General features: G+C 37.6%; 1 pseudogene; it reads left to right on the top strand.

Moving 5' to 3' along the window:
• The first annotated feature begins 291 nt into the window (after positions 1-291).
• Positions 292-5,304, top strand: LOC110795469 (uncharacterized; annotated as a pseudogene).
• Positions 5,305-7,887: the final 2,583 nt, after the last annotated feature.

The raw sequence follows: 7,887 nt of genomic DNA on the forward strand, positions 1-7,887 counted from the left end.
GTGATTTTGGTAGTGTGGAGATGGGGAACAAGATCTCAGCTAGCATTGTTGGGTTGGGTGATATTCGTGTGAAGACAAGTGTTGGGTGCATGCTTACATTGAAGAATGTGCTCCATATTCCTGATTTACGCCTTAACTTGTAGTCTGCAAATGTCCTTGGTCTAGAAGGGTACCGACACACCTTTGGTGATGTTAAGTGGAAATTGTCTAAGGGCTCGATGACAGTTGCTCGTGGCGAGTTGTATTGTTCTTTGTATAAGACATACTTGAGTGTATGTTATGGTGAGCTGAATGCAGTTGAAGAAATTCTCCAATTTGTGGCATCGGAGGCTAGGGCATATGAGTGACAAGGGGATCAAACTGTTAGCAGGTAAATCTCTTATTCCTGTTGATAAATCAGTTTCTTTTGACCCTTGTGATATTTGTTTGGCTGGTAAGCAACATAGAGCTTCCTTTTCTAGGAAGTCCACCAGAAGGCAAGAAAAGTTGGAGTTAGTTCACTCCGATGTTTGTGGTCCTATTGAGGTGGAGTCTATTGGTGGAAATAGATATTTTGTCACTTTCATTGATGATTCTACTCGAAGAACTTGGGTGTATATGTTGAAGACAAAAAGCCAAGTGTTCGAGATTTTCAAAACGTTTCATGCCATGGTAGAAAGGGAGACCGAAAGAAAGTGGAAGTGTCTTCGATCTGACAATGGTGGTGAGTATACTTCGAATGAGTTCAAGGTATTATTGCTCACAACATGGCATTAAACATGAGAAGCCCGGCACACCACAAAACAATGGAGTTGCTGAGAGGATGAACAAAACCATTGTAGAGAAGGTGAGGTGCATGCTTAGAATGTCTGATCTTCCTAAGACATTCTGGGCCGAAGCAGTCAATGTGCCGTGTATTTGATTAATCGATCTCCATCGGCTCCTCTTGGTCTTGACATTCTAGGGAGAGCATGGAAAAGACGTGATCCCACTTATTCGCATTTGAGATTCTTTGGAAGCAAGGCATAACACTAGTAGAAAAAACCTCATGTGCTTTGAGCCAAATGCTTGGGTTTTCCTATTCACCCAAGCACTTAATTGCAAATTTTACAAGTGCTTGGGTTTTAGTATTCACCCAAGCATTTTAATTACAAATTTTACAAGTGCTTGGGTTTTAGTATTCACCCCCAAGCACTTTGGACTTCATTCTTAGGTTAATTTGCTTTTCGGTGACATGAACTTTGGAATAAGCCCAGGGCTTCTCCCCTCTGCATCTCCCCGATTCTTTCCCACGACAACCCACCTTACTCACCACCGTCGTTGCTTCCCTCTTCTCTCCTGTGTCCCATCTTCTCTCCTCTCCAGCAGTCAAGACGCCGACTTGCTACTTAACACCGCCGACACCGACTTGATATTGATTAACACCACCGACGCCGAGTTGCTACTGCTTAACACCGTCGACGCCACCGCCTCCTCTCCTGGGCAAATAATCACGTGCACCGCCACCGTCGCGGACTTTCCTCCTTCTTTACACCGCTAAGAGGTAGTTCATACATTATTCTCTTCTCTAATTCTGGGTTTTCTACCTATTATGTATTTTTGCAATTCAAATTAAATTTCTCACCATTTTGAATTGGAAAATATTTTTGTGATAAATATTAATTTTTCAGATTAATTCATATTGAATTTCTGTAATAAAAATAATTGAATTTTTGTAATTTTATCAAGCTCTATAGTAATTTTACCAGCTTTTAGTTTTTCTGTTTTATTGCCTTTCTGGGGATGTGCAGGAACGCAGAGGTTCAAGATTGAGTTAAAGAAGACATTGTTGAGAGATGAAGATGCATTAGGGGATGAACTTGATCGGGTTATAAATGTTTTCAACGAGGTGATTACAGCTCAACTGTCCTTATGGTGTTGTTTATTGTGTCTTACATTTTTATGTTCCCTTAAGGTGCTTAATGAGTTTCTTGACTAAACTTATTTGTGTGAATTTGTAGTTTGGTGTGGTAAAAACCTGACTATATTGGTTGTAGTTAGCAGGAACTGGTTTTGTTTGACATGTCTGATATTGGAGTGAGTTAGTTGGTAGTTGGGTTAGTTGAAGGTAGTTGCTAAATTGGTTAATTTTCTAGTTTTCCATGAAATTCTGTTAGCTTTAGGTTCGTTAATTATATAAAGAGAGGAAAAAGGCAAGGAATTTCATTCCTTTTCCAAATATTTTTGTAACGTTGTAGTCGAAAAGACTAGTCTGTTGGGAATTGGGATGAGATGGTTAGCATATTGGTGATCAAGGCCTAGTCCCGTCAGTTCTGCAATTTCCAACTTGCCTATTGTAATGTCATGGAGTTTCCTTATTGCTGTCAGAGTATTACTTCTAACATTCAAGCTGTAGAAAATTTTATGCAGAAAAACGGGGGTCACATAACAGGTAGTGAAGTGTTGATATCTGCTGAAATTGAATCATCTCTTTTATGTTGGTTGATCTAAAACTCTGAAGCTATTACATCTTTATCACGTACATTATGAGTAATTGTGTAGCTATGCTGATTTTGTAGGATGTTACATTAACCAGTCAGAGGATTGATCATGATACATTGGAGATATGGGTATGCTAGCCCATGTAACTTCAAAGAGTCTTGTGCCCGATATTATTTTTCCGGGTTAATTTGCATTATCTTACCAAGTTACCTACGTAGCAATTAGACGCATGTGTAAAACCAGTTGTTACTTATCCCCTTTGGTTTTGTTTATCATTACTGAAGTCAACTTGAATATCTTTTGTTCACTTTCTCTAAGTGATTTTTCATCGTGAAAACCATGTCTTCGCCTTGATGCAAATTAGAGACTGTCTCACTTATAGACTGTCTACTGGAAGAGTGAACTAGTATTGAGATTGTAATAAGCTTCTTTTTATTTTGATTTTCCTTTTCGGGTTTTTGCTGTGTTTTCTGTGTGTTTCTGCTCTGTTTGCTTCTGCTGCTGCTCTGTATGTTATTGTTTCTGCTTTTCTTCTGCTGCTGCTCTGTGTGTTGTTTTTTCTGCTTTGCTTCTTTTGTTTTCTCGGCACTTGGATTGCAGGGTTCTCTTTGACAACAACTTCACTGATGAGGAACATATAAAGAACGGTTCTTGTACTTCAAGCTGTTCTATACTGACTTCCGATGTTTCAAAAAGAGAGTTAGTAAAATGCATTGATGCATCATATACAGTAAGCTGATCTCTTGCCTTTGACTGTCTTGAATGTGTTGTTACTTTGAATTCACTTTTGTTTACTTGCTTTATGTACATAAATTGGTTCTCATGAAGCAGTTTCAAGGACAAGTCTTCTTAACTTTTGGTTTGCTGTTTGGTGATGTTTTAGCTGCTAATGCAACATTCAACAAGGTCATTTGTGGGTTAGTAATCAATATCCTTCCCTTCTTAGCTTCACTTCTATAACTTTTTCTAATTAATGGTTTTTGATTGAAGTTTGTACTATTAATAACTTCCATTCCCAACACACATACCCACACATTCACACCAACCTCCTATGTAACAACAGAAATGGCAAGTTGTGAAGGTCTGGAATCCTTGATACACCATTTTTCTTGTTGTTGTAGAACTTCAATTACCATTACCACAATTCCTTAGCACTTACCAATTCCATTGTCAAAGAAATTACTTATTTTCCTCAAAGGCTAATTTCTTATTATATGAAACCAATTCTTAGTTTCTTAGTTCTTACCAATAATTTTCATCTAACTGAACGAGTAGGTACGAGTAGGTACTTCTGCTAGTGCACCTCTAACTAATACGAATTATGATGTTATGTTTATGATCTACTTCTCTTCTAAGATCTACTTATGTTAATCCTAATATTCTGCCTTAACTCCAGGATTTTTTTAGCACCACTGATGAGGTCGAAGTCTTACGGAAATATACCTCAACCACATGTAATTTTATATTACTCTCAGCGTGCTACAAATGGAGGTTTGCTCATAGCTGAAGCAACTGGATTTTCTGAAACTTCTCAAGGGTATGTTTTAGGCACCGATTTTGTATAAGACTGCAGATAACTCTGTTCTATTAGAAGACTTTGTGATGTGGATCAGTTTGAAAACTTGCAGACGATCCCTGTCATCGACAAGAAATTCTCCTGCGAACTTAAATTGGTTTGACCTGTGCAGGTATCCAGACAGACCTGGTATATGGACGAAAGAACAAGTTAAAGCCTGGAAACCTATTTTTTTTGCATGCTAAAGGTGGTGTATTTTTTTTTGTCACCTGTGGCATGTTGGACGAGTTTCTAATCAAGGTAATCACCTTGAACCTTTTACTCGTAATGACTCATCATAGTTTTGGGGTGTTTTGGCATATTGATTGAAACTGAAATTTAAGGTCTAGATTAAAAATTAGTAGCTTTATAGAATATATAGTTGTATGGTTTCCCTACAGATATATGGAGTTGTTTATTTTTGTCCGAAACACAATTAGAAATTCATAATAATTTGCTTGTTTTGTAAATACAACCTGTTAAGTTTTTTTTGGGAGAGAGGGAGTATCAAATTTTCTTTCTAGCTGGATTTCAAGCATAGATAAATATGTTTTATGTTATTCTCATAGACTCGTGATATTTTTCATCTTTCTTAGTTTTTGGACTGTGCTAAGAGTAACCAATTTTTCATATTGCAAAAGATTTCCATCCAAAGCAGCAAGCTCCAATCTCGTGCACCGATAAGCCTCTAAAACCTCAAGTTTGGGGAAATGACTCTGATACTTCATAGCATTCAAACCCCAAGGCGGCTAAGAGAGGATGAGATACCTTTAGTTGTAAATGATTTCAGACTTGCTAGAAGGAATGCCATAGAAGCTGGTAAGTTTTTTCATGGATTCTTAATTAGTTAATCAACTCCTATTCTAACTAACACAACGCCAAAAGCTCTTCTTAATGCTTTGAATTTGAATTTATATATATTTTCGTTTGCTTCTACCCCATGATTACCTAAAATTTCAGAGACTAAACTTGATGTCCAGGCTTTGACGGTGTTGAAATCCATGGAGATAATGGCTACCTCATCGATCAGTTTATGAAAGACCAAGTCAATGATCGAACATACAACTATAGTGGATATCTTGAGAACCGTTGCAGATATGCTCTAAAAGCAGTTGAGGCAATTGTAAAGGAGACTGGGGCAGATAGAGTTGGGTTTAATATTTCCCCCTTTACCGATTTTATGTAAATTTTGTGAATTTCTATTGAATATAGTTTACTTTATATTTAAGATCGATATTATAGTCTTTTATTATTATATTGCAATCTTAATTTATTTGATTTTGGATTTATTTTTATGCATCGATTTAGTTTTAAAAAATAGGAGAAAATAATTTTTTTTTTTATAAAAGCATGGACGCAAGTGCTTGGGATTTTTATCAGAACCCAAACACTTGACAAATTATGTGCCTGGGGTTTTATTTATAACCCAATCAAGTGCTTGGGGTTTTTCTTGTCACCCAAGCACTTGACATGTCAAGTGCTTGGGGTTTTTCTTATCAACCAAGCACTTGACATGTAGAGTGCTTGGGGTTTCTTATACCCCAAGCACTTAATTTGTCAAGTGCTTGGGGCCAACCCCAGGCATTTGAAATATTATTAAGTGCTTCACCTCCAAGTGATGGGGGCATAATCACCAGCACTTGAGGGAATTTTCCCCCAAGCAATTGAGGTTTTTTCTACTAATGATACATGCATGTGCCTAAAGAGCAGAGGTCAAAGCTTGATTCAAAATCTAAACCATGTGTATTTGTTGGGTATGGGGATGAAGAATATGGTTTCAGACTTTATGGTCCAGAAAAAAAGAAGGCAGTGAGAAGCAGAGATGTAGTATTCTTTGAGCACGAGAAGGGTGCAGATCTTCTAAGTACAAGGTACACTTCTACTTCAGATTTGTCTTTTGATACTACTAATCGTTCAACTTCTACTCCTTCTGTTATTCAGCCAGCAAATGAGAATGTTGAGGATGTACTTGATGATGTACATGATGATGTTGGTGAGGTACAACCTGATGATAATGTACCAGATCATGTTAATGATGATGATGATCTTGATGAGTCTTTATCTGATGAAGAAATCCATGAGGAAGATGTGAAGGAAATAGTGCCCTTGGTCCAAGTATGCATATAATATTAAGTCTAATAAATGCGGTTCAGTATTAATTGACAAGTTAATAATTCAGTGAGATCAAGTGAGCTGAATGCCTAGCTAGAGGCCGCTTCAGTTCAAGTGGAATTAATTATATTAATCCACAGCTTACTCTTGACTGAACCCGTAGGGTCACACAAATAGTACGTAAACGGATCAAGTATTTAACGGCATTAAATACTCCATCTATGGATATTCGGAATCGACGGATCTTGGTTCCAGTGGAAGCTGAGATCGTCAAAGGCAAGCAAATGAATACTCCGGAAACGATGATATTGTCGGAAACGGAAATATGGATCGTATCGGAAATATAAATATTATCCAAGTCGTAGATGTTGCCGGAAAAGGAAACATGGTACGTATCGGAAAATATTAATGGAAATGGAAATATTGCCGGAATCGGAAATATTGCCGGAAACGGAAATATTGTCTGAATCGGAAATATTATCGGAATCGGAAAATAATTCCGGAAACGGAAATATTAAAAATTTGTTCGAAACGGAATTAATTCCGGAATCGGAAATGTTAAATATTGTTCGTATCGGAAATGAATTCCGGAATCGGGAAATTAATCGGAAGCGCGTCGTACGAATTAGCATCGGACGAGCTTGCTAGACGAAGGCCCAGCACGAAGCCAGGCCCACGTCCAGCAAGGGAAACGCGCGCCACAACACGCCAGCCCAAGGCTGCGCTAGGCCCACCGCAAGGCAGGCCCAACGCGCGCCCAAGGCTGCGGCAGTCGTGGGCTCCGTGGCAATTGGGCGTTGCAATGGCGCCCCTCGTGGGCTGCTGTGCGTGCGTGTGTGTTTGTGTTCACATACGAAACCTAAAGCGTATAGGATTCGTTTAATGATTAAATTCCTAATCCTAAAAGATAAATTAATTAAATAAGAGTTCTACTAGGATTCTAATTTAATTAATTCGTACCCTAGTAGGATTCCAATTCTCTTTCCATACCCCTATAAATATGTGGCCTGGGTTTACAATTTATAACGATTTTTTCAAGTATTCTAAGTGACATTTTTAAGAGCAAAAATTCAGTCATATTATTGCCCTATAATACCCGAAAATTATAGTACCTTAAGGGCGATTCTAGTTGGTCAATCTTAAGGCGGATCCGGACGTGCTGTGGACTATCTACGGAGGGACGACACTTGGAGTCCTAAAGACTTGTTCTTGTTCGGTTCGGGCGCAGCTAGGGAGGGCACGCTACAAAGTGTATGCATCTAAATTATGCTATATGATTATGTGTAAATAATATGTTTCCTGGCTTTATGGTTTTTCCGCATGATTTATGTTTATTCATATGTATCATTACCTAACAGTGGTATCACGAGCCTCTTATTATTTTCATAATCTAAATTGCATGAACATGGTTAAATTTTACAAATTTGCAAAGAATTAAAGGGGTGATTAATTTTCGTAATTAATTGCAAATTGCGTTTATTTAATTATATGTACGCAGTTTTTCGGCAGTTTCTTCGTTACTCATCCAAATCGAGTGATTTTTTTGTCATTTCCGCATGTAAAAGGCATTCTAAATTTTTCACAAAAATAATTATTTTTTTTCGGCCGAACCTAGAATTCCCAAATTCGAAGCCTAACTATGACTTTTCGGATGTTTTAGTTTTTCGAACGCAAAAGTTTATAAATTTAAGATGTTAAATTAAGTATTTGCGATTCTTGTTGATAAATCTTGAGTTTTTGATTGACCTACTGTATATGTT

Source organism: Spinacia oleracea, chromosome 4, assembly GCF_020520425.1.
Source record: "Spinacia oleracea cultivar Varoflay chromosome 4, BTI_SOV_V1, whole genome shotgun sequence".
NCBI classification, from domain to species: Eukaryota; Viridiplantae; Streptophyta; class Magnoliopsida; order Caryophyllales; family Amaranthaceae; genus Spinacia; species Spinacia oleracea.